Source organism: Odocoileus virginianus, chromosome 11, assembly GCF_023699985.2.
Source record: "Odocoileus virginianus isolate 20LAN1187 ecotype Illinois chromosome 11, Ovbor_1.2, whole genome shotgun sequence".
In the NCBI taxonomy this organism is placed as follows: domain Eukaryota; kingdom Metazoa; phylum Chordata; class Mammalia; order Artiodactyla; family Cervidae; genus Odocoileus; species Odocoileus virginianus.
The window spans coordinates 11301193-11328887 of record NC_069684.1 but is presented as its reverse complement, the minus strand read 5'-3'; the positions used below and the strand labels follow the sequence as shown (position 1 = coordinate 11328887).

Below are 27695 nucleotides of genomic sequence, written 5' to 3'. Positions count from 1 at the left end.
ATAGCCTATGGTTTTGAGTTTATCAATCACATGTAACTGACTACAGAGAGCATTTCTTTCTCCTTTTCATTCCTCTCTCCTTCCCTTCCTTTTCTTCTTTCTTTTCTTTCTTTCCTTCTTTTTAAATGACTCTGTTTCATTACAAAGTTGAAGATGGCTTAAATCAAAATGAAGAAGCTCTCCAGAAAAGATTCTAGACATAGTGAAACCTTCCCCCTCCACCCTCCCTGGATAATAGATGACTTTCAGCAGTAAAAGGAGGGTAAACTCTTCCTTGGCAGTATGCCCCATGGAGGCTATGGTGATGATTCGTGTGTGTGTGTGTGTGTGTGTGTGTGTGTGTGTGTGCGCACGCGCGGCACGCATATGTCAGTGTGGGAGGAAAACTGTGTGTTCTCATCAAGCCTGGAAAGGCTGAAAGACAAGGTGAGGGCTGAAAGCAGGGGAGAAAGTCAGCAAGCTGAGACTGGTGAATGTGACCAGTTTGCACCTTTAAGACATGATTCAAAGTGTGTTTGTGATCTAAGGTGAAATTAGTAGAGAATAATGAATACATTGAAATAGGCAAGATACTTCATGGTGCCTAGGTTTTATTTCTTTTAAAACTTGCTGAAAATAGTACAAATGTGTGTGAATTAATTACCTTTCTCAAGTGTACTTGATTAATATATATTGCTATTGTATCGGATTTTAAAGAGTAAACGATTGGCTGCGTCTTGTACATTTTCTTTGGAAAAACTAGTGATTGGTCTAGAGTGAGGCTGCCCTGGTGTATATGACCCTTGCTGATACCATTGCCCACGTGGTCAACTGCAGTTGCCAGGGGAGCTGGCACAGTGTCCCAGAGGACAGATTTATCTTTCTCCTCCCAGCTTGAAAGAACACAACCCCAAAATCTTTGGAATTCTTTCCAGAAGGAAATAACAAGGCAATAATTCATTTGTGACCTTGGTTGATGGGCATGGATCTGGGGGCCCTCTCTTCTTTGACTTAAGTCAGAGGATGATACCTTTGGAAGGCAGGGAGCATTTTCCTGAGAGGTGGATAAAAGAAGAGAGATGAAGTGGGGCGATAATAAGGTGCCCAGAAGGCTTGGTGGCCAGAGCCCTGGGTATATCAAGAATGAGAGAGCTGAAACACGAGGAAAGATGAAGAAATGGAGACAGTACGTAACATAAAGGGTGCAGGTATGGTGGGCCTCAAAGAGACTGGAAAAACAGATATCTTGCTCTTTTGTCTTATTCATGCATCCACAAAAGTCTCCTGTTACATTCAGTTCAATTTGGTTGCTCAGTCGTATCCAACTCTTTACGACCCCATGGACTGCAGCACGCCAGGCTTCCCTGTCCATCACCAACTCCCGGAGCTTACTCAAACTCGTGTCCATTGAGTCGGTGGTGCTATCCAACCATATCATCCTTGTTGTTGCCTTCTCCTCCCACCTTCAATCATTCCCAGCATCAGGGTCTTTTCAAATGAGTCAGTATTTGCATCAGGTGGCCAAAATATTGGAGTTTTAGCTCAGCATCAGTCCTTCCAATGAATATTCAGAACTGATTTCCTTTAGGATGGACTGGTTGGATCTCCTTGCTGTTCAAGGGACTCTCAAGAGTCTTCTCCAACACCAAACTTCAAAAGCATCAATTCTTCGGTGCTCAGCTTTCTTTATAGTCTAACTCTCACATCCATACATGACTACTGGAAAAACCAAAGCTTTGATTAGATGGACCTTTGTTGGCAAAGTAATGTCTCTGCTTTTTAATATGCTAAGTTGGTCATAACTTTTCTTCCAAGGAGTAAGCATCTTTTAATTTCATGGCTGCAGTCACCATCTGCAGTGATTTTGGAGACCAAAAATATAAAGTCTGTCATTGTTTCCCCATCTATTTGCCATGAAGCGATGGGACCAGATGCCATGATCTTAGTTTTCTGAATGTTGAGTTTTAAGCCAACTTTTTCACTTTCATCTTTCACTTTCATCAAGAGACTCTTTAGTTCTTCGATTTCTGCCATAGGAGAGGTGTCATCTGCATATCTGAGGTGTTTGATGTTTCTCCCAGCAATCTTGATTCTAGCTTGTGCTTCATCCAGTCTGACATTTCTCATGATGTACTCTGCATATAAATTAAATAAGCAGGGTGACAATATACAGCCTTGACGTACTCCTTTCACGATTTGGAACCAGTCTGTTGTTCCATGTCCAGTTCTAATTGTTGCTTCTTGACCTGCATACAGATTTCTCAGGAGGCAGGTCAAATGGTTTGGTGTTCCCATCTCTTGAAGAATTTTCCAGTTTGTTGTGATCCACACAGTCAAAGGCTTTAGCATAGTCAATAAAGCAAAAGTAGATATTTTACTGGAACTCTCTTGCTTTTTCAATGATCCAGCAGATGTTGGCAATTTGATCTCTGGTTCCTCTGCCTTTTCTAAATCCAGCTTGACCATCTCAAAGTTCATGGTTCACATATTGTTGAAGTCTGGCTTGGAGAACTTTGAGCATTACTTTGCTAGCGTGCGAGATGAGTGCAATTGTGAGGTAGTTTGAGCATTCTTCAGCATTGCCTTTCTTTGGGATTGGAATGAAAACTGACTTTTTCCAGTTATGTGGCCACTGCTGAGTTTTCCAAATTTGCTGGCATATTGAGTGCTACAGTTTCACAGCACCATCTTTTAGGATTTGAAATAGCTCAACTGGAATTCCATAACCTCCACTAGCTTGTTCGTAGTGATGCTTCCTAAGGCCCACTTGAGTTCGTATTCCAGGATGTCTGGCTCTAGGTGAGTGATCACACCATCGTGATTATCTGGGTCATGAAGATCTTCTTTGTATAGTTCTTCTGTATATTCTTGCCACCTCTTCTGTTATGTTAGCAGTATTTATTTGAGCATGGTGTGATTTCCTGCCTTTAGTCACCATGGGGAGATCTGAGTTTTAGAAAGTCACTTTTTCAGAATTCCCTGGTGGTCCAGTGATTAGGGTGCAGCACTTTCACTGTCAAGGGTACAGATTCAATCCTTGGTTGGGGAATTAAGACTAAGATCCCACAAGCTGAATGGCATGCCCCCCCCCCACCCCCGCTCAAAAAAGGCACTTTTCTTCCCCATATTTAAAGTCCACAAAGATGCAACCAGGAGGGAAGGGCTCAGTCTTCTGTGTCAGAAATGATTCTTCCAAAGCAGATTCCACAAGTTATTAATATCTCTAAAATGAGAGCTCATAATATCACAGCCACCACAGTGCCCTATCCAGAGGATGCCATTCACAGTGCAGACTATTTGAGCTCGTGGAGTACTGTTTACTGTGCCTGCGGCTGCACGTGACAGCTCTGCATAGTTACATAGCTTTTTCAAAAGTCACTAGATGACCCAAAGTCCGTATTCCAGTCAATTTCCTACTTTGTTTTTATTGAGAAGAATCTCTGAATGTGTACTACCATTAAAAAACTCTTAAAGTTGGTCGTTCTAAAATGATTTTTCCTCCTCTGCTACTTAATATTTTTTGTAGGTGTTAATAATCTAGGCTTATTTATGATTACTTTTGTTGTTACTCAACAGTTCTGAATTGGAGGTGGTCAGGCATAACAGAATTACTTGGGAAATGTTTTCAAAATATACTCACCCAGTATACCAACAGAAGAATGGGTAAGCAACTTGTGACCCAGACCCACATATACATAACACACATTATATTTATAATTCTATTTATACGATGTTTGAGAACCTGCAAAACTAGTCTATGGTAGTAGAAGTTAATCTTGAGAGGTGATACTGATTGAAAAGTCACTTAAGGTAAGTTTTTGTGCTGATGGACATTTTCTATATCCTGATTTGGGTGGTTTTCACATGGATATATCTGCGTGAAAAAGTCATGTTGTATGTACATTTTTATGGAGTATGAATTATATATATATATATATATATATACACCAACTGGAGTCTCTCTACCCGAGACCATGGGGATAAGATGAATGAGACATGGGGAGCAGGGCTTACAGAGGATGTGTATTTTGAAAAAGCTTCTCTTTTCTCTTTTCCTCTTTGACAGTAAACTGACAAATATCCTCTTAGGAACTGAAATTAGACTTAGTATAAAAGCAAACATTCTCTCTCTCTCTCTACTTATCTATGACTTTACATTTTGTAGAAGGCCCCTAGTGGTTGTCAGACTTCTCCGAAGAGAGCCTGCTCACTTTCCAGGTTTGTTTGATTGGGGAACTTATTTTGTTTTGTTTTTCAATGGTTTTAAAGGTACAAAATTAATAAACTAATGAGAAACACCTCGGAGGCAGGAGGAATCACGGTGGCCCATGAGATTTGGCCTATATTTGTAGTTTAAATTGGGTTTAGAACCAACTGAAAGATTTGGGAACATATTTAATATTGACAAGTTCCTAAAATTACAAAGTTTGAAATAAATGTGTAGTGATGTGTTTGGAGCTTAACCCATCAACCAAGCTCCTAGTCACTCTGATGCATATTGAGGAGACTCAAGTATAAAGAAGACTTGGGCAATGGGTTGTTTCTTTCTCTTATGAAAGAAACTTGTGACTATTTTTATATATTTATCTAGAGAATGAAAGTTTTTTTAACCACTTTATGGGCTTTCAAATTACTAAGGCATTTTTTTTTAGTAGTAAAATTATTTAAAATAAAAATGAGTCCACAGGAGTAGTACTAAATCTTATTTGGTGGTTTTCTGTTTTGCTGTTGAACACCCAGTAACATTCTCAACATTCATTTTGATTCTGAAGGCGGTGTGAAAACAGTCCTTCCCCAAGACATCCTGGCTTTATCACTTAGCTTCCTCCATAGGCATGCCATCTGCACAGAGGACTATATATTCATCCTAGTTCAGGCTGGGAAAGACTTCAGAGATGAACTCCTTCAACCAAGCTCTGAAGTTCATGTTACATTCCACTTCACAATCAAACTCAGGCCTACCTGTGAAGTGGCTTGCTCAGGTACAACTGCTGTCTACATATAAGTCCTTTCTCTTCTACACAACAGTCTCAGCGTGTTGTGCCCAAGAGTTTGGTATCAAAGTGACTTTTGAGCAAAAATACACAAATGCCACGTCTTCTCCTTGAAACCCCAAGAGGCCTGTAACCCCAAGAAACCGTGAGAGCCTGTAGGCATTCCCTTATCTTTGATCTTAATCCTGTCCTGGTTAAATGTTAAAGAGTTTATAAGTTTGCATTTTGGGGCCAGACACACTAGGGTCCATTATCATAGTATACTTGCTGTGTGATCCTTGGTGAGACAGATAATGTCTTCACACCTCACTTTCCTCATCTTTGAAATGGTGATAATAGTACAAGAGCACACGAAGTGCTTTTCACACTTCCTGGTGGACAATAAGGCACTCCCTAATTTTCTTTGGACATCCAGCAAGTCCATATTGAAAGTATCCAGCTATTTCTTGAAAGTTGGAGAAACTGATTTTAACTCTCTTCAGCCTTTTCCCTTTCATCCCTTTAAGGTCTTCTCTGCTTCTTTGTAGTTTTGGAAAGGGGCAAATGCTCAGGGAAGTCACGTGACCACAGATTTGTACCTGATGGGTACAGGAGACTCTTACCCAAGAGCCCGGGAATTTTTCTGAGTTGTGGGACACGGAAGGAATTTGGAACGACATCCTCAGTGGCAATTCTCCGAGGACCCTATTCAACCTAAGAAAGGCTGAAAGGATCGGGCTCGAATAAGACCACAGACTCCCAAGGCATTATTTTTGCAATGCCAAGGACCACAGAAAAACAGGCAAATCCTTTAATTTTTACAGCTACAGAGGTCAAGGCTTTCAGGGACGGGGACACTCCTCGGCCGGTGACGGCAGGGGAGGTCCGAAAACCCGGGTTCCCGGACCGGGCTCCGAGAGCCTGGTTCGTCTTACCAGCTGCGTCTCATTAACTCCACCTCCGAAAATGCCAAGGAAGTTTCCTCCCAGTGCCTACGCCGGCTGGGTGGGGCGATTCTGTGACATGGAAAAAACCGGGAAAACGATTCTAACTCCTTGGGTACACTAATTCCTCGGGTACACTAACTGTGCGGTTCCCGGAGGAGCGGGTGAGGGGTGGTTTGGACCACAGGTTTGGTACCCAGAGGTTCCAGGAGTCCTGGACAGATAACTTTAATATTGACTGCTCTGGGAAGCCACCTTCTTTCTCCGGGTCTGTTTGCCCTGTGCAGGGGCTGCGTGGGGACATCCTGCTTGGAGGGGTCCCCCGAATAAGGTGGGCCGCTCTAGGTCCGGGCGGGCCAGTCCCCGCCGCGGCCTCGCCTCTGCAGGTTGCGGAGGTCTCGGTGGGATTTTTCCTGCCTCTCCCCAGCCCCCGCCCGGGAGAGGCGCTAGGTGGGCTCGCTGTGGTCCCTTTGCTTTCCCCACTCCCCCAGTCTCTTACTCCTGGGAGTTTCACCCCGTCCTCCCTGCTCAGCCCTCACCTTTGAAAACCTTCTCCCAAAGCCACCACATTTATAAAAGTGCGCGACTTCTCCCGGGCCTGCAGAAGGAGCTCTGGCAGTTCGGCATTCCTCGGATTCCAGCGCTGTGACGTCCCCAAGGACGCGCGCCCGGGGCTCGGGAGCCGGGGCTCCCCTGCCCGCGCCGCCCCCCTGCGCCCCCGCGCGCGCGCCCGCCCGCCCCGCCGCATTCCTCCCCGCCCCCGGCGCGCGCCCCGCGCTCCCCCCGCGCCGCCGAGCCGGGCCCGGGGGTGGGGGAGCCGCGGCCGCCGGCGCCTGCTCCGTCCCCTCCCACTCGCCAGGCCCCTTCCTCCCTCCTCTCGCGGCCGCTCGCATTTCCTGCCGCTCTGGCTTTCCCGGCCCTTGAAAGTTCGTCCCAACTTTTCTCTCTCCGGGGAGGGCGCGACGGGCGCAGTCGGGGGCAGGTTGCTGCGCTCGTCCTCGTTCCGCCGCCTGCCCTCCGGGCGCCGATCCTCTGCGAGCGGCCGCCACTCCGTGGCCCCTGGCGGCGCGTTCCCTCCCACCTCGGCCAGCCTCCCCGTCCCGGCCCCCTCTCTGGCGGGACAGCCCCGCGCCGGGGTGATTCTCCTTTCCCCCCTTCTCCGGGCGCCCCCGCGCCAACTCTCGCTCCGGGATCGCGGCGGAAACCTCCCTCCCCTTTCGCCTCCTCCGGCTCCTTCCCTCCGCCCCTCCTCCGCCAGCCACTGGAATCAATTCCTTGGGGGGACTTGGGGCTCCACCGCCCGCGGAGGGCAGCCTTTCGGCGCGGGACTCCGGGGTTCCGACGGGGCCATGTAAGCAGGTAAGCGGGGTCTGGGGCGGGGAGTCGGGCCCCAGGTTGGGGGACGCCCTAGGCGCTCCGGGTGCCTTGCCGATGACTTGGGCAAACGCTGGCCACGCCGACTTGGGATCGGCGGCCCGGGACGCCTGGCAGGGCAGCGGGAGCGCGAGGGGGCCGGGCCGCTGGGCTTGTTAAAAGTGGCGGTGGGAGCCGCCCGCTAATGCTCACGGCTTGGAGTTACGGTGGAAGGTGTGCGCTGTCTGCAGAGTGGACGGTGAAACTCACACTCTCGCCCCCTCCTCCCCACTGCCGTTTTCTTTTGGGGAACCACAGAGGGCCTAGTGAGGGCAGCTGAGATACCCAGACGGCGGGGGCCGGAGGATGAAAACCAAAGACGTCGCTGCCTCTCAAGCTGGAGAGGGTCCCCCGCCGCGACCCTCCTCCGTTCCACACCCCCCGCCCCCAATTCCCCCCCACCCTCCAGGAGACAGGATCTTGAGAGGGAGAAATTTCCATGCCCTTCCACTAGGCCACAACCTTGCCACTAAACTTCTGGGCTTCTTGGCGCCTACTTGGGTGGTCGGCCGACTCACAGGGAGACCCTGTGGCCCCCTAATTTCAGAGCAGGTCTCCACCTCGAACGCCCCAAGTTCTGAATATTAACAAATTCCAAGGGTGGTGTTCAGACACCGTCTTCCCTTTCTCCTGGCATGACCCCTGCTTCTGGGGTTTCAACGCTCGGAAGGGGTTTTTCACCTTTTTGAGGAGCAGTGAGGAAGCGCTGCCCCGACACCCCCTTTCCTTCCCACTTCCTCCAGGTCCCGTCACCCCCACCCCACCCTTCCTCCCTACAGCTTAAGGCCGATTGTGGGCTTTCGCCTTTAGTCCGTCCAGGGGCTGGCCATTGCTGGGTCTTTGTGAAGGTGAGGAATTTCCCGACCACTGGCTGGGGATGGGTTACAGGGTTTCCACCAACGTGTGAATTTCTTCAAATGGGTTAGTTCGTTGGCACATTCATTCAACAAACCTAGTTTTGCAGTTTGTCCCCCTGGGCTAGGAACTGGGAATACAAAGATGCTAAAACAGGATGTAACTGCAGCCTGCGGGAGGAAACCCGCTGGCTGATCTGGAAGTAGAGTGTCCTGAGAGGGCCTGGGAAGGCTTGGTCCAGAGGCGAGGGGGCCAGGTGTGCACTGAGTCTGGAGAGTTCAGGTGTTGCTCACCTAGAGGACCGATTAGGAAAGTGCCTGCTGGGGGGAGGAAAGAACTTGTGCAAAGTCAGAGTCATCCAAAATACAAGTGCGAAGATATCATACCTAGTAGAGAGCTGGGGGCTGAAGGAGGATTTATGGCTTGGTTGGTTCAGTGTAGCCAGGACAGCTTTTTTTTTTTTTTAATATCAGATATTAAACTGGAAGCACTTAGGAACCAAGTAGCTTCCGGAGGCGCACACATCTCTCTTTTGGATGCCTGATGGTGGTTCTGCAACAAGCAGTGGTTGGGGGACCATCTACATTTTCATTGACACTAATTGGCTCATGCCTGGTTTCATCAGAATGGTACTGATTCCCTTTCAAAGGGCCACCTGACTGCAGTAGGTGATAATACCGCCCCTCACAGAACCTTGTATTGAAGCCTTATCTTTTGGTGATGGCGTTAAAAGCATGTGCCTTGGGAACGATAGCCTTAACGAGGGGAAGCTGGTGAGCACAGATGCGCTTTTGCCTAATCTGACTGGGCGTCTGTGCTCCGCAGACTGAGGTCGTGTGTGTGGCCTTGTGTTTGTTGTAGTATTCTCCACTTTCCCACGTCATCGCGGCATCAGCACAGTTGGAGGAATGACTTTTCCTTCCTCTGAAACTTTACGAAAAGCGGAATGTCTTCTAGCAGATTGTCGTCGCCTCCTGGTCCAGGATTCAGCAGATCCTGCCTAGAAAGCTTTTTATAGCGCAGGAGCCTCCGGTACGTGGTTTGCCACTCAAGAGTGCCTCTTGACTGGGCTGAAGTGGCGGCGTAGTATTCTTCATAGTGGCTGCGTCCTGGCCGAGGTGGCGGAAGGCCAGCTCTCGTGACCTCAGGCCAGTACAGGCGAGTGAGGAGGGCACATTGACTTCCTACAATGCTGGGGGTTTGCCTCGGCCTCCCCCAGCCCCCCAGAAAGAAAGACAGAAACACACCTTTCTCTATCTCAAGAACAGCTCCTGGAAAATGGCTTTCCTGAAGGCGTAGGACCTTCATGAGAGAAACGGCTCAAGAGAAACTCTTGCTCTTCCCAGGTACCGGTCCAACCTCCATCATTGGCTTAAACATACAGTTGTTATTGTCAACACTTTAGACATTCAGGTTTGTGCAGACCACGTGGAACAGGCAGCTGTAATGGAAAGAGCATTTAGACTGTTTTCATGTGGAGGAACCTTAAAAAAATCAGAGTAAAATTAGGATGTTTAGGAGAATTCTTACTTGTCCTGAATGGATGAGCCAGAAGTTGACAACTGGGAGAACTTTTTCCCCCAGTGCCTTCCTTCCTTATTAAGGGTTTCTATTTCTGGCTTCAGGGATGCAAACGTATACCCTTGGATTGTACCTTGTCCCCCACCTGGGTTCCATATTCTTCTCCTTTGTCATCTGCAGTCCTGCATTTGGACTTCTTCAGTCACCAAATGCTGTGCATTTTTTGAACTCATTCTAAGCCTCAGCGCAGTGTGCCTTGTTAGAGATAAGGCAGGGGAAAGAGATAAGATGAAATCTTTAGCCAATTCAATTATTGCTGCTTGTGCTGCTTGAAAAAGAATGAGGGAAAACAAGCACATTTTGGTGGAGAAGAGGTTAAAATTGATGTCTAAAATGAGACTCTGTGGTCTCCCCTTACTGATTTAATTTACCCTTCCCCCAGTCTGAGCCCCGCGTAGGGCTTATTGAATGGTTCAAGGGGTGTGTGTAGCAAATTCAGCAGCTTTTCTGGCCTGTTGGTGTGCTGGAGCCGGAGACCCAGGGCTGGGAGTTCGAGATATAGCTCAGTTTGTGGCCCAGCTCTGCCGTCTTTTAGCTGTGATGTTAACTGAACTTTGCAGCCCTCCCGAGTCTCCATTCCTTCATCTCTAAGGTGGGGCCAGCAAGTTGTTAACGTGCCAGGATACTTGTGGGGAATTCTGTGTAATGCCCTATGCCCCTCTGCTCACAGCGCCTCCCTCACACTGAGTAGGTGTTGAGTCCAGGATGGCTGTTTCTATGCTCCAGGAGTTATATGTGGCCATGAATGTGCTCTTTGCGGGTCACTTTTTCCCCAGCAGCCTGAATTCACATGCGTGCCAACATACACATAAGGCTTTGTCTTTGACCTTTTTTTTTTTTTTTTTTTTTGGTGTGTTGGCTCAAAGCAAACATGTTGGCTGGCAGCTGCTAGCCCCTCATGTAGAAGGAGGGTGTGAGTTGCAGGACCAGGCAGTAAGTTAGTTTAGGGAGGGAACGCCACGTAGACAAGGGCAGAAAAAGGGATCCTTTCCCCCATACACTGCTTCCTATAACGAGAGTCTAGTGCTAACACAAGGACCCTTGCCTTTCTAATGTTGAAATCCAGTGAATTAAATGATGTTAGAATAAATCCGCCTGCCTTTAGCAAGAATGCAAAAGGTAGCCAATCTGCACAAGTGAGTCTCTGCAGCCTTGCTTTCCTTCTTTGAAGCTCAGGTCTAAGGAGTCAATTGCAGCGCGCCTCTCAGGTCCTGCCAGCTTCAGGTCGCTTGAACTTTAATGTTGCCTTTCATCCGAGAAGCCTGAAGTATTTGGCAAACATTAACTCACTGATCTTCATGTCAACCTCCCAGCAGGAGGGGATGTTAGAAGAAAGGAACAGCTCCTAAAACGTCAGGAGGACAGGTGTGTAGTAACTGTTCCAGAAGCCGAACGGATTGCTAGAGCCAAGAATTGATTGAGGATCCGACAGGATAGGATTCCAGACGGGTCCCAGGTGAAAGAAGACCCCTTTGAAGAATAGAGGGAGAAAGTTTAGGAAACGCAGATCAGGCGGTGGTTTTTGCAGTGGAAAGGGGGAGGAAATCGCTTGCTAGGACCAGCCATCACCTTTGCTGCGTATTGCATGCATGCTGATTATGAAAATAATCTCTGAATTATTTATAATTTTGAATGAGAGGATATGATGCAATTCTTGTGGATGAGGATTTAGAGTAGCTGAGGTAAAAGGTAAGTGACTAAGTACCTTTTTGTGGGATAGGAGTGGTTATGTGTCCAAGTTGGATTATAAATGGCATGTGAACATTGTTTTAATTTCCTTTCCCTTTTTCCTGTTGGTTCCATATGCCTTGGCTTGGTTTTGTTTCACTCTCCACTCAAGCTTTTGTTGGACTTGTCTTATGGTCCTTGCTACTGGAAAAAAACACATTGTGGCCAGGCTTGGATCAAGCTTGTATGTAAAATCTGATACGTGGCTGATTTGGCTTAGTTCCTGAGGGGACTCCATTAGGCCCAGCTCAAGGATTTCAGCCTGGGCCTGGTCAGTTAGCTTGACCCAGAAGTCTGTTGCATTTCCAGAGGTCCTGTAAACCCTAGGTGGCCATCCCATCAGCGCTTGATGCTGGTCAACCAGGAGGTGTCTGGTGAGAAAATGAAAAATGTGGCATGACATCCTCTGTGAAGCTGAGCATCCTTTTCACATTTGTGATGTTTTAGATTTTAGAACTGACCAATATTCCTAAATCGGGGAGCTATTTACCATGAGGGCCCCTGACTTGATTTCCTTTGGCTTCATTGTTGAAAATTAGCAGAAGTTCCTGATGCTTGTCTTTGTGCAAAGTGTATCCTTTTCCAGGACTTCATTTCCTCAAGTCTTTGGGAATCTGTCTCCCAGGAGTTCTTTCTTTCACATTCCATTCCCTTCAGGTAATTGGGACATTAGTTAAGGTAGTAGTGAGCCTCAGAATCACCTGGAAGGCTATTAAACACTGTTTGCTGGTATTATCCCCCATGCCAACCCTAGCTTCTGATTCTGTAGGTCTGGGATGGGCCCTGAGAATTTGCATTCCTAAGACACTCCCAGTTCAGTTCAGTTCAGTCGCTCAGTCGTGTCCAACTCTTTGCGACCCCATGAAACGCAGCATGCCAGGCCTCCCTGTCCATCACAAACTCCCGGAGTTTACCCAAACTCATGCCCATCGAGTCGGTGATGCCATCTAGCCATCTCATCCTCTGTCGTCCCCTTCTCCTCCTGCCCCCAATCCCTCCCAGCATCAGGGTCTTTTCCAATGAGTGAACTAAGACACTCCCAGGTGATGCTCATACTCCTGGTCCTTGATCACCAGCATTTCAAGAATGGATGAGCCATTTTGGTCCATTCACCCCTTTCAGCCTTGTGTGGTAGTCACTTAAGTTTTTCACTGCAGTGGTTTAAATGATTCTGGTTCTGGTGGTTTTGGCGCTCTGGAGAGGCTGGGAGTCACCTAATGGTAAGTTATTCCTAGCTAGGCCCTTGGAGAGCATGAATTAGATGTTTCCATTTTAATGGATTTGCATGCTACCCTCTCCCATCTGACCCCACCGCTTGGTTCTAAACAGTTTGGTTTATTTATCTGGTACTTCTCTCTGTCTGCTTATCCGCCATACATGCCCAGTTCTACCTGTCTTAAATTGAACGCGTTGGTTTCTTGCCACAAAGGCTGCTGCCTCTGATTTCCTGTCTTACTGACATGAACTGAGTTAGCTGCTAGAGCCAGGCACTTGAAGTTCTCGTCAACATGTCACTCTTTGTTAGCACCCAGCACCCCTGCCCCCGCCCCTCAAACCCCCATAACAAACCCAATTAGTCCTTAGATCCTTCCAGTTTGTGTCTCTAAAGTATCCTTGATTTGTTCCTTTCCCTCTATCACCACTGCCACTTGGGATTGTTCAAGAGCTTCAAAGGCTGTCTTTCACATTCTCTTCATCTGTTCTCTTAAAGAGCTTTTTAAAACACAAACCTTTTATAGTATTTCAATTCTTACTGCGCTTCTTAGTACCTGTGTGATAAGGCTTCCTTACCCTGACTGCCTTCGCATTCCCATCTGCAGTTCTGCTTGTCTCTATATGCGAGGGCCCTAAGACCCCAAGGGTGATGTGTAATCCCCTTCCTTTATGCCTTACATTCCGACCCAGACTGACCTGTTCCCCTTGGCCGCCTGCTTAGCCCCTGCACCTTCAGCCAAAGCTTTCCCCGCCCTGACGCTCCTTCCCACCGCCAGTTAGGCATTCCTTTCTTTATAGTTCCAGAACACTTTGCAATTAGCTCTATCGGTAATTTCTGTCTCACCGTATTATTTATGTTTACCTCCCTGTCTCCTCTACTAAGTTGTAAGCTTCTCCCGGCAGGATTTACGTTTTATTTGGTTCAGAATCTCTGCCCTGTATGGAGGTTGGTTAGAAAGAGCCACGGCTTACCTTTACTGTTGCTGACTCTATCCCAGTGTTCTTAGCACTTTCTATTATGTCTTTCAACAACCCTGTAAAGTAGGTACTATTATTATTGCTGTTATGCAGAGAATAAAATGGAGTTAACTTTTCATAAAGAAGTGTTTAAAGAATCCGTGAATGAATGCGTTTCTGAAATGCTGACCTGGAGGTTTTGAGCCCAGTTTGCTGTGGAATTTATTGTTTATTCTTTAATAGGAGGTGTGGTGCGCTGGGAAGATTATATCATGTTAATGACTGTATGTGATTTTCAAAGTTAAACAGATAGCAGTGCTATTTATGATACACATCTTATTTGTTCATCTGAGGAGGCGAATCACATCCCTGATCTGTTTTCTCAAGCTACTGAGACTCTGGCTCTTATTGTTTTGTTTTACTTGGTTACTTTCAAACACATAGTTATTTTCTTTCTTCATTTTTCAAACCTAGGAAGCCTTGGATTTCAAGGGAGTGTAAATATCACACAAAAATTAGTAAGTAAGAACATTTGGGGCTTCAGGCATAAAACAAAATGGTTTTCACAAGTTTAGATGTACTATTGATTAGAGTATGTTTAATTTCATTTCTGTGCATTATTTCCTTTTGTACCTTATATTAATGAGGAAAAGGCAAATCACTCATTATTCAATCTCTGAGTTACTAGTCTTTAAAATGAAAAAAGAGAGAGACCCTCCATGACGTTGTCATAGTGGATACCAACCTGTCCTTAACCAAGTTATCCTGTTCTATGTAGTGTTGTTGTTTATGTCCAGTCATGTCCAGTTCCCCATCGACTGTAGCCCGCCAGGCTCCTCTGTCCATAGGATTTCCCAGACAGGAATACTGGAGTTGGTTGCCATTTCCTTCTTCAGGGGATCTTCCCGACCCAGGGATCGAACCTACGTCTCCTGCTTGGCAGGTAGATTCTTTTCCAGAACCCAGAGCCACCTGGGTTCTGCATATAGAACCATGTAATAAGAACCATGTAATGAGCAGCACTGATATCACTGATGTTACCCCCAGATCATGAGATGGGCTTTCGTCATTATTTCAGTTCTCAAGTAAAAGGAATTAAGGCAGGTCTCATGGTCATGAAAGAGACTTTGTTATGAATTACATGTACACGCTGTATATACTTGCGCTTGATCCCGTAAGGTTCTCCACAAATAACTCCCCCCCCCCCCCGCCAGTGTTCCTCTGATCTCTTTGTTATGTCCTGCTATTCTCCAGGGTTCTGCCACGCTGCAGCTGTCCTGAACAGGTCCCAGGAATCCTAGAGCTCAGCCATCCTAACCTGTCCAAAGCATCTTCAAAGGTCTACCATAAACACCACTCCCCTGGACAGCCTTCCTGATCTCACCCCCCCCCCCCACCCCCCGACTGGGCCCCTCTGCCACTTTTTAAAACAACTTTATTTCTTTATTTGGCTCTATCAGGTGTCAGGGACTTCCCTGGTGGCTCAGAGGTTAAAACGTCTGCCTGCAATGTGGGAGACCCAGGTTCGATCCCTGGGTCGGGAAGATCCCCTGGAGAAGGGAATGGAAACCCACTCCAGTACTCTTGCCTGGAGAATCCCATGGACAGAAGAGCCTGGTGGGCTACAGTCCACAGGGTCGCAAAGAGTCGGACACGACCGAGTCACTTCACTCACTCATTCACTCATCAGGTCTTAGTTGCCGCGGGTGGGGTCTAGCTCCCTGCCCTGGGATTGAACCTGGTCCCCACCCTGGGCTGTCTGTTGGGAGCATGGCGTCTTAGCCGCTGGACCACCAGGAAAGTCTCCCCTCGGGCACTTCATCATGGCCTTGACCTGTCTGTGCCCTGGTCCTGGTTAACCGCCTCTGCCCTCTCTTGAGCCTGCCAGCTGCCCAGGAGCTGCCACTGGCCTCGCTGCTCTCCACGTCCCTCCTCATCCCCAGCGCAGACTTGCCCCAGACTGTTGCTTCTTTGCTGCTGCTGGTCGCCTGTACCTGTTCATTCGGGTCTGCCTCCTGCTTGCCCCGGGGATGCCCTCTGAGGCGAACCCTTTTCTCTCCATGGCGACAGGGCTTCAGGAAAGACAGTTATCCTGACCTCTCTCTGTCCCTTGTCCTGCTTCTGCCGGCGCGGAGACTGGTCCGCCCCCTACGCCTCCGAGTCCCGTTTTAGACGCAGCTGGGGCTTCCCTCGGGGTCCAGCGGGTGAGACTCTGCGCTCCCACTGAATGGAGGGTAGCGGGGTGCAGGTTTCATCCTTGGTCGGGAACTAAGATCCTACATGCTGTGCAGGCCACCCCCCTCCCCCCAAAAAAGCAAAGCACGTCTGTATTTTCCTTCTCCTGCTTGAAATCTGTCTTGCCATTTGATACTGTTCAGAGATACATACACCAGTCATAAAAGTAAAGTTGAACCTTGAACAGTGTGTGTATTAGGGGGGCACCAACCCTTTGCACATTTGAAAATTCTCATGTAACATAGACTTGTGTACCCCCCTGCCCCCATATCTGTGGTTCCACATCCATGGATTCCAGAAATGCAGATCAGGTAGCACTGTAGGTACTTACTGTTGAAAAAATTCCAAGTATAAGTGGACCCATGTAGTTCAGATCACATTCAAGGGTTAACTGGGTAAAGAAATACCAGAAAGACAATTAACACCAAATACAGGGGACAAGTCGGTAGTGAAGGTGAGGACCGAAGTGTGGTGTTCTTTTATTTCCTAAGCTGAGTGGTGGGAACAAGTATGTTTACTGTGTTCTCTTGTATGTCTGATGTACTTGATTTTAACCATACACAACGCTGCCCAAGGTCAAGTGCAGACTTAGCTGAGCCTTCCGGGTCCTGCATGCACAGCTCTTGTTCCCACCTAACCTAACTACCAGCCTGGGCTGGAAACATTTCTCACGGTTGAAACATCCTGGCTTTGACTCATGTCTACTCTTACTCTTCCCTTGAATTCCTTTTCCCATCTGGTCACATACTAATTTCTTCTGTTCTGTATCTTCTTAGATGTTTTGTCTGACATTCCCTTTTTATCATTTGGAAGAGTTCATTGTCACCTGGTCTGTCTTCCTTTGGTCTTCTCCTCATTCTTTACTCATAAGCACCGCATTAAATTACAGCTGTTTGTTCGTCTATCTCCCCATAGTTTTGAGCTCTTTGGGGACATGTTTTGTAGATTTACTTATCTTTGGGTTCTTGGCCCCTGCTGCAAAGTAGATATTCAGTAAATGCTTGGAATTGTTGAATCATAGCTGTAAGATTAGTGTTTTTAATTGAAGTAATTTTTTTTTAAGAGCTTGTCCAAAAAAACTTCAAATTGAAGAAAGGAGTATCTTGTGGATTCGGTATCAGAAATGTAGACTATAGACTGAATTTGATTTATACATGTGTGTGATAAGTCACTTCAGTCATGTCTGACTCTTTGCGACCTATAACTGCAGCTTGCCAGGCTGCTGTGTCCGTGGGGTTCTCCAGGCAAGAATACTGGAGTTGTCATGACAATAGTGGGTTGTCATGCACTCCTCCAGGGGTCTTCCCAACCCAAGGATGGATTTATACGTGGATTTCATAAGTCAAACCCATGATTAGTTTTAGACATTATTTCTTCTGCTTTTCCCATTTACCTTATGGCGACAGGGGGTAGTGTAATTGCTTTGGCTTGTTCTTGTTGTTTGGTCTTTCCCCCCATGATCACGGGCTGTGTTGATGTTTTCTGTAGCAGTGTCCGAGAGTCTGTGTGCATCTCGGTGTGGAAGTAGATCTGGGCTGTGAAGTGGTACCACTTGTTGTAAGGGTGTCTTCTGCCATCAGTGCTACTTGCTCTGGGGTAGAGAAGCCACGCATCCTTGTAGAGGAGGGGCAGCAGAGTTTATTTTTGCGGCAGACGTGTCCCACTGCAGAGCTGTGATAACCATAATGAAGGAGGATTATGCTGTATTAGGTTTATGAAGGGTGTACTGGTCTGTTACCAGGGTCAGTGGTGACAGCTCAAGCCAGCAATTAGGTTTCATTAAAGACTCCAGCAGGCAATTAGCATTCGTTTCTGCCAATGAAATCCTATGATCTATTAAGCATATTCTTTTTCATTAGACATTTTGTAAACTGTGCTTTACATGACAGAGGTACATTTTTGTTTGTTTGTTTGTTTAGACATACACACGTCTCCAGATTATCGTTTGAAAAATGGGCTGACTTTTAGACTCCCTGTGTTTAAACCTGTTGGCTATACTAACATTCTGGGTGGATTGTGCTGTTTTAAAGTCTGTATATTTTTAAAAGTTCATATAGATTCTTTTATTCAAAGGCAAGGAATTTGTTATGGAATATTATATAATTATGTGATTTATGAGGGGGAAACAGTGTGGCTGATGTGAAACGAATTATAATAAAACTCTAAAATAATGAAATGACACCTACCAGTTTTAATTATATTCTCTAGAAAATTATTGTTTTACTTAAGAGGCATCTAAAAATAAAGGCTGGGAAGGATGATTTGTGCTGTGTCTCAGCTGAGCAGCTGTTTGGTTGTTTTGAAAATGAGGCTTATTTTCCAAGGGGTGGGTTTGGTACAAGTGAGTGTTTCATGTAGCTTCATCCTTAGGCATGCGTTTAGGCATTTAAACTTTGCCTGTGAATATGATGTGATGTTTACACTCACTACATCATTAATAGAAATTTCCTCCCTCCTCTCTTTCTCCCTATTCCAGTCCTTCCTCCTCGCTTCTTTCTTCCTCCCTCCCTTCCTTCTTTTCTAATAGATTGCCTTCATGTGGAGGACTCTGGTAGGTTAATTGGGGCTTCCCTGGTGGCTCAGTGGTAAAAAATCTGCCTGCAATGCAGGAGACATGGGTTCAATCCCTGGGTTGGGAAGATCTCCTGGAGGAGGAAATGGCAACCCACTGCAGTATTCTTGCCTGGAAAATCCCATGGACAGAGGAGCCTGGTGGGGCTTCAGTTCATAGGGTTGCAAGGAGTTAGACACGACTGAAGTGACTGAGCGCAGCACACACAGATAGGTTAATTACTGTGTATGTATCAGGGGTGACAAAAGGGAGAATTGCAGAGTGCAGCCCCTCAGGCTGAACACTTGGGGTAAAGGTCTGAAAAGATGTCTGTTTCCGTGAGTTACTTAGGCTCTCTTCCTGTCATTTGATTCTCTTGATTCACTTATCATTTTTCTCATTTGTAGACTGCTATACCCTGATGCTGGGAGGGATTGGGGGCAGGAGGAGAAGGGGACGACAGAGGATGAGATGGCTGGATGGCATCACCGACTCGATGGGCATGAATTTGAGTAAACTCTGGGAGTTGGTGATGGACAGGGAGCCCTGGCGTGCTGCGATTCATGGGGTTGCAAAGAGTCAGACACGACTGAGCAACTGAACTGAACTGATCCCCACCCAGAGGTAGAATGGTAATAGTGGCTGAGCATAGCAGCAGGAGAAGGAAGCTGCTAAGAAGCTACTGGAGAGGGAAATGGCAACCCACTCCAATATTCTCACCTAGAGAATTCCATGGACAAAGGAGCCTGGAGGCTGCAGTCCATGGGGTCACAAAGAGCCAGACACATCTGAGCGACTGTCACTCACTCACTCATAGCAGCTTGAAATCTGTGTACATGAGCATATTAAAGACTCCAAGAAATCTTGCAATAAACAAAAATGGGTTGAATTTATTTAGGGACTTTAATAAGTCACTTTTATGGAACACATAATCTCAAGGAACATGAATATTATAGAAAATACTTTCTAGGAAAATCTCAGTTTGGAAGGTGGCTGTAATAGAGCAGGCTTGTTTGTTGTCTTTAAGAAACCCCACGTCTAAATTAGAGAGTATTGTGACTTAGATTATTAACATGAATAAGCATTAAAAGTCTTTGTTAGCAGACTAGGCTAACTTTATACTTTTTCTTAGTTGAATTTTGGTGGGGGGACTGGTGGTGGTGGAAGAGGCACAGAACAAGAGCAAGTTTAAAATAAAATATCAAGACTTTATTTGCAAACCAACTTTCAAGGAAAGTTGTAGGAATAGTAAACATCTAATTATATGTATTTGTAATACATAAAGAAGAGTAATGTTCCGATTGAATTTGAGGCACTACAGCAACATCATCCTTCAAGGAAAGATCCTTGTATTTTCACTAATCCGTCTAGTTGAGGCCAGAAGCTGTGATTAATATATACACTACCAAAAAGTCTTGATTCTCTAAATTTTGGCAGCCAGCCATTTCCCCCACTGCCAGCCCTTATCATTCTGTCTAAAGAAAGCAGTCAGGCTTAGGGGGTATGAACCGTTGAGGGCTGTAGAAATGTCACTGCAATTATTTTATTAATAGCTGCCACTGTGGCAGTTGTTTTGTGTCACTGGGCATTTAACACAGATGCTGTGACCATCACATGACCAGTTTTTCTCTTCCATGGCCTTTTGATTGTCTCTAGCTAATTTGCTCATTATTTCCTTCAGTTTTCCCCACTTTCATTCCTGACCTTTTACAAAGTGGAACTTTCTGTATGGACACCCCCTTTCCTCTACAACCTTTCAATTCATAACACTCTTAGGAAAGAGAAGTTATTTTTATCTTTAGTTTATCTTTGAGACATATAAACGAGCTTGTTAACTAACAAAGCACAGCTCCCAAGTGGAAGACGCGGATTTGAGCTTATTCCAGAGCCCACGTTCTGAACTGCAGCCCTGGGCCCAGGAGTCTGCGCAGGTCAGGGACATCTGTTCGTCCTGCCTTCCTCTTTCTTTCTTTCCTTTCATCCATTTCTTTAATAAATGTATTTTGATGTTTTTGAAGGTGGGGATGTTTTTCTGAGGTCTTGATCTTTAAAAGACTCAGCAACCATTCAGGTAGCCGCTAGGCACCTGTGACCAGATGGCGTTTGAAATGTGACTAGTGTGAGTTGCGATATGTTGTATCAAGTACACACCAGATTACTGCACAATTAGTACCACAACAACAACAAAAAGAATGTTAGGTATTTCATTGTAATTTAAAAAAATTGATTACTTCTTGAAATAATTTTCAGATATACTGAATTGAATACAATCTGTTATTAAAATTAATATCTTGTGTTCTGTTTTGCTCTTTAAATGTGACTACTGGAAAATTTTAAATTACCTATGTGGCTTGCATTTGCGGTTCACATTATGTTTTGAGGACGTAATGAGTCCTTGAGGACAGGACTGGTACAGATGGTTATCCAACTGTGCTTGGGAAACCTGACCCCTCAGCGATACCTCAAGACTGAGGCAATAGTGGATGCAGACGAAAATTAGAAATAGTTTTTGGTGATGGTGAAAAGCAAACTTGATGGTGCCTTAGGATGACTAGCAGAGAGAGGCTAGTATTAGCTGGCATTTATTTACTACTTACCATGAGCAAGTACTTTGTCAAGCATGTTAAATGGATTATCTTTTCGATCCTTCTAACAACTCTGTGAAATAAGTGCTGTCATTGGCTTGTTTTATAGATGAGAAACCTCAGGCTTAAAATGGCTAAGGCACAAGATCCTACACTAAATACTAGTAAATACTAGTATACTGTGTAAATACATAGTAAATACTGGTTTACTGTGTAACGCCATTGGCATGCAAATTCGAGTACATAAATGCTGGGACTCAGTGTCAAATCCGGGCATGAAGCCAGGACGTGTACTTGTAACCCCTCTGCATCACTGCCTCTCAAAGGCAAAAGAGAAAACATTACCTGGAATCAATCAGTAACAGTTCCTTGATTCATTCAGTGCCTGCGAAGGACACACATTCCTCTCCGCAGTCCTGGCTGATGTCATCTTTGAATTAGGGAATGCATCAATGAGGTCAAGTTATTAAGAAATGGTGAAGTTATGCTTGGTTTACTCTCTTTAGTAATCCAAGGTTGTCTTAATTAGAAAGGTATTTACCAGAAATTGATTTTAGAAACTTTTAAGTGTGCGTCAGATTGCTTTTAACTGAGAGACATTGATGTATTCATAGCAAGTACAGATTTTGTAAATATAAGCATTAGATCTTTTTCCTTAGCATAGCTATGATACTTTTCAAAAATTGGTAAAAGTGTATTTTACAAATCTATTTAATTTTTTAGCCTTTGTTCTTATGTAAACATATTTTTGTAGTTTTATATAAATGCCCCTGCAAATATGCGTGTTTTTCATCTTTCTATCTTAATAATGAATATGTTATATATCTACATATAATTGCCATACTGTGAGTTCCTTTTTTATTGTTGAAAATATTTCTTGCTATCTCATAAAAGAGTATAGTAAGAATCTTCACATTAACAGTTTTTTTGAAAGTCTTTATTGAATTTGTTACAATATTGCTTGTTTTATATATTTTGGGTTTTTGGCCCTGAGGCATGTGGGGGATCTTAACTCCCTGACCAGGGTTCAGACCCCAGCCCCTAGCACTGCAAGGCAAAGTCTTAACCAGTGGACTGCCAGGGAAGCCCCAAATTAACAGTTTTTAAAACTTACTGCTGAATTTGTTTGATAAATTTCTGTGAGTAACAGTACTTGTTATAATAAACACAATTCTTGAATCATATAAATGTAGTGGAATTTCAGACAGGTCATAAATAAATTCAGAGGTAGCACAACTTTATTTTCTGGTAAGTAATGTTTTTTCCGATTTTGCTTTTGCACATGTTTGATGACTAGAAAGTGGATCATCCCTGAAAATAACTCTTGCTTTGTGTTTTTTTTTTTTTTTTTTAACAATTCCCTTCCTTGTAGTCTGACAAAAGAATTTGATCAACCCTGAATTCTTACTTTGTAAAACCGATTAACCTTTCACACTAGATTCACTTTTAGCATAATTGTTCACTTATCTTTATATCATTTAATGCAGAAAAAAGGGTGTTGGATAGAATTACTTCTGTTATAATTATGATCTGTATATATATATATATATATAATATAAGTGAAAGTCGCTTAGTCATGTCCAACTCTTTGTGTCTGAGCTACCAGGGGAGCCCAAGAATATTAGAGTGGGTAGCCTATCCCTTCTCTGGTGAATCTTCTCGACCCAGGAATCAAACCAGAGTCTCCTGCGTTGGAGGCGGATTCTTTACCAGCTGAGCTACCAGGGAAGTCCTATGTTGATATGAAGGTAGCATTTAAAAGGAATTAAAGATATATAAGTACCTGCTTTATTGATAAAAATAATCATAAACTTGTTACATCGTTTGAAGTTAATTTCTGGTGCTTGTTGGCTTGCCTTTTATAGAAATGTCTTTGGTAAATGCCTATTAGTTTCATCTTCTATTTTCTCACAAACCTTTTTCAAATATGTTTTCCTATATCAGCTACTCTGTACCTTGCCATATTTTCATGACTGTCGTATTAGTTTTTGATATGGTAACAAAAAAGGTTCCAGCATCTCAGTGGCTTATGACAACACTTATTCCCTGTCTGTGTGACGCGGCTCTTGGTGGCTTGACTGGGCCTTGGTACCACTCCACCTGTCTTCATATCCGGGACCGAGGCTAAAGGTCAGCCCCCATCTGGGGCATGCTGTTCTCGTGACTGAGAGCAGGAATAATGTGAGAGGTGTGCAGTCTCATTTAAAGCTGCTGCATGGAGCTGGCAGGGCTTCCCAGGTGGTGCTAGTGATAAAGAACTTGCCTGACAGTGCAAGAGATGTAAGAGACCCAAGTTCGATCCCTGGGTTGGGAAGATCTCCTGGAGGTGGACATGGCAACCCGCTCCAGTAGTCTTGCCTGGGAAATTCCATAGAGGAGCCTGGCAGGCTACAGTCCATGGGACCCCAAAGAGTTGGATGTGTCTGAGCTCCTGAGCATGGAGGTGGTAAGTAATGCTGTCTGCTCACGTCTCATTGGCCAAGATATATCCCATGGCCAAGCCACAGGCCAGTGAGTTGGAGACCAACACTGGCCTGATTACCAGGCAAGTCACAGGGCATGGATGGGGATACATTATAGGAAGGGAGCAAAGAGTTGGGATCAATAATCTCATCTTTTATACCATCATTGACTTAACTATTCTCTTATGGTTTGGTATTTGGATTGTTTTCAACATTAACAATTATAAATAGCATTTCAGTCAACATTGTTGAACAAATTGCATTTATTTATCTGCAGAGTATTTTCTTGGAATACAGTTTCCAAAGTAGGCTATCTGGGTCAGAGGGCATGGATTGCTTATAGATCTTGTTACATATGGCCAGATTGTTCTTTACAGAGGCTATCAGTTTATAGCACCATCATCAATATTTAGGTATACAGTTTTCATCATTGCTTATCACTTAATTTTTGTAGTTATCAAGGGTGGTATTTTAAAATGTTTGGAACAAATTATGTTTTCTATTAAATTGAATAAAACCAGGGCCACTTATAATTTCCTTTCCCAGTTTCTGAAGGTCATTGTAAGTAAATACTCATTTCTGTCTTCTGTTTTTCTCAGTACACTGTTTCTTAAATACACCTTTATTCTTGCAGTAAAACAAAATGGTAAAAAGGAGAAAGAAAGCATATATTTGATTTGAAGTTTTATAACTTTTATCCGAAGCAAATCAGTAATTATTACTGTGGAACTAGGTAAATGGCTTAACCTACTCAAATTGCTGACTTTTGCTGCATATTTCAAAGTCTTAGGAGAGGAAATTTGTTTACTGTTCTATTGCCTGACATTGGATGGCTTTAATTCCACGGCATTCAGATTCCCCATGGCTGTATGGTTTTTATGGCAGAAAATACCAATTGAAACTTAAGAACCAGTCTTTCCTACAGTTCCGCCCTCAGACTGGAAACTAAAACGCTTTATTGCCAACTGCATCCTCTCTCTCGGCTTACTTTACAAGTGTCATGTTGCCTGCTGCTGCACTTGTCTTTGGTTTCTGCTTAGAAATAGTAGTATCTCAACATGCCCATCAGTGTCCTGGTTATACTTCCTCATGTAAGGATCTGAGATCTCACAGCCAAGGAAACGAGAGTTGCCGGACAGATAAGAGAAATCCTTAGGTCACTCAATCCAGAGTGCATAGGCAGAATAAGCAAATGCGTGTGTGTTTGTTCATTCATGTTTGGATGGGAAATGGTGTGCTGGAATTTGGGGATGATAGGTTTGATTTTGCAGCTACCATTGAAATGCAAATGCCTCCCACCTCATTTAGCAGAGGAATGTTAAAAATCCTCAGAACTGAGAAATTCATTTTCGAGAGACAGCCTGGTCAAGCTCATAAGAAATATTACAACTCAGTGGGAAACAAGTGTATGTGTGAGGCAGATCTCAGTGTGTGAACCAGAGTTTATTTGAACAGTTACAATAGGTGCTGATTGCAGAATGTTAAAAGTGTTATAGAGTATTACTGTTGTGACTAGTAAGACTCAGATTAGTGTTGAAGAAATATTAATTTGAATAGATTTGCCATGAACGTCTTTGGGTTTTTGTTCCTGAGATGGTTTCCTGTTTCAACTTAAGTTCATTTTGTATAGGTCTTCTTGAAATTTGGTGCAAATTTCTTTGGAAGATGAGGACCCTTGCTTTATGAAGTTTTGATTTGGTAATTAAATCTTTTGGGAAAATTGGATTCTAAGGCTCAACGTAAGGAGAATGAGGATGTTTTATGTTACTATAGAGAAAACCAAGTAATCACAGAACAGGAGCTTTTAAAAATCAGTGTTGTGAAATAGGATACTTGTTTTATATTGAGTGATGACATATCTATGTTGAATTTATAAGCAGAAGGTTATTGCTGAACCTTTCTCAAAGGTTGTCATGCTCACTGTAAATGTTTCCATAAGCTGCTAATAATTTTAAAGACAAAAGAAGTGCTTATCTTTGCAGTGTGTTCCTCTTTTCCGATTTCTGTATTTCAGAGTTGAGTCTAAGGGTCTAAAGGTGAAAGTCAAAGTGTTAGTCCCTCAGTCTGTCCGACTCTCTGCAACCCCATGGCCTGCAGTCTGCCAGGCTATGCCTCCAGGCAAGAATATTGCAGTGGGTGGCCATTCCCTTCTGCAGGGGATCTTCCCAGGGATCAAACCCAGGTCTCCTGCATTGCAGGCAGATCCTTTATGGTCTGAGCCACAGGGAACCCAAGGGTGGTAAATATATGTAAAAGCTATATTTAATATATTTTTTAAGGGTGTAAAATATATGTAAATACGGCTTTTAGGTCTGGGATTGATGGTCTCACTTATGGGACCCTGTACAGGGTTGCCCCAAATTAGTTAGTGTTACCCTGTTCACTCCTCAGAACTTTTTCCTTTCTCTTCTATTTTCCTTCCTTCTTAGCCTGTGTGTTGGCCTGAAAGTGGAATATAGTGCTATGCTCTGAATGTGCCCCCTAAGATTCATATGCTGAAATCCTAAACCCCAGAGGTGATGCTTTTAGGAGTGAACTTTAAAATGCTTAGATTGTGAGGGTAGAACCCTTGTCTAAAGAGATTAGCGCCCTTATTAAAGAAACTCCACAGAGTTCCCTAGCCTCTTCTGCCATGTAAGGATACAATGAGAAGTCTGTAGCTTGGAAGAGGGCCCTCACCCAATCATGATGACACCCTAATCTCAGAATTCCATTCACCAGAACTGTAAGCAGTACATTTTTGTTGTTTATAAACCACCCTGTGGTATTTTGTTCTAACAGCCCAAATGAACTTGGTCTTATGGCTTAACCCCATGGGTGATTGTCAGGCGCAGTGTTGTGGTTATTTACCTAAGAAGACTTGTGACTACTAGACAGTTTTAATATACCTGCGTCCAACTGACTGTGTCTTTCACCAGCATTGAACGTTCAGTGCTTTTTAGACATAACACAGAGGTGGGGTTCTTCTCTCCCATTTTTGGTCATGTAGTACTTAGTACCTGTTTGTTGATATCCACAAATTGCCTGAGGCTGTTCATAAGGAGGGCAGTGGCAAAAGCCATATCAATTTCCCTCCTGTCTTCTTGCTCCAGATTCCCCAAAGAAACTTAGGCAACACACACTGTTGCACTGGCGTGCTCAGTTGTCAAATTCAAGTGCATTCTGGGCGGTGGCTACCTTGTGAGTGACCTGTCATCTTCTCTTTGCTGCTTTGAGGACCTTGGTCTCACAAGCATGTACTATGCTTGTGATCAGCACAAGCTGATCCTTGACTTACAGTTTAGGATTCACCATCCATGATTTCTATGCTTGTGGGCATCACACTGAAGTCCCATTTTAAAAAACAACCATACTTTGATTCTTTTTCTTTTATTTTTGGCCATGCTGAGTGGCTTGGGAGATCTTAGTTTCCTGATCATTCATCTTTATGTGTACTTTATTGATTTTTAAAATGTTGCTTATAGATTTTTTTGGTGGGGGAGGCAATGAAGAGAAAAAAAATGTAAAAAAAGAAATTCCAGACAGCATTTGTCTGAAAGATTTGGGATCTGCTTAACCGTATTCCCCAACTACTTCTTAGAATTTTCTGTTTGGTTGATTGTGATTGGCTAAGCATATCTCAGCATGCATTTCTGTGCTACTATGAAATCGGGTCCATTTTTAAACTACTTGAGTTTTTCAGACTCTCGGATGTGCCTGCTAGAAGGAAATATTGTTGTGCCAATAGGAGTTTTTAGTTGATGAAAGGAAATGCTGAAAAAGAAGAATTAAAAGTATAATTACAGTAATGTTTAAGGGTCATTCTGAACAGGTAGCAGAAGAATCAGTGCATGTAACAGACTCTGCTTATTTTATAGCAATAGGTAGAATGATCTATTTCTCTTCATTATAAATTTTTGAGTCCTAAACTGATTTGCCAAGACCCATTAGTCCCTTTGAATTGAGAGTGAGCAGAGTCCCTTTGAAAGTTTAGCTTCTCAGTATAATTTCTCAATTGGCATTGGTCATTTCTGGTTGAACTCAAAATCAAGTTCCTTAACCAGCAAAGTCAAAGACCAGACCTGATATGTAGAGAGCCTCTGTTGGCATTTGGACAGAAATCCCCAGATATCTGGGACATGTGATCTGAGTCTTATGTCTTGATCAGGGTTTTCCACCATGAAGGCAATGAGGGCTTTCCTACTGCCCTCTTGGATAATACACACTTTTTTTTTTTT

General features: G+C 44.4%; 1 protein-coding gene across 2 annotated transcripts in view; it reads left to right on the top strand.

Annotated features, from left to right (window-relative positions):
• The first annotated feature begins 6825 nt into the window (after positions 1-6825).
• The window catches only part of PTPN14 (protein tyrosine phosphatase non-receptor type 14), a 188019-nt gene continuing 167149 nt past the window's right edge, over positions 6826-27695 (top strand). For both annotated transcript variants that reach the window (XM_070473930.1, XM_070473928.1), the window contains exon 1: positions 6826-7255. The gene's annotated coding sequence lies outside the window, so the exon portion shown is untranslated. The remainder of the gene's footprint in view (positions 7256-27695) is intronic.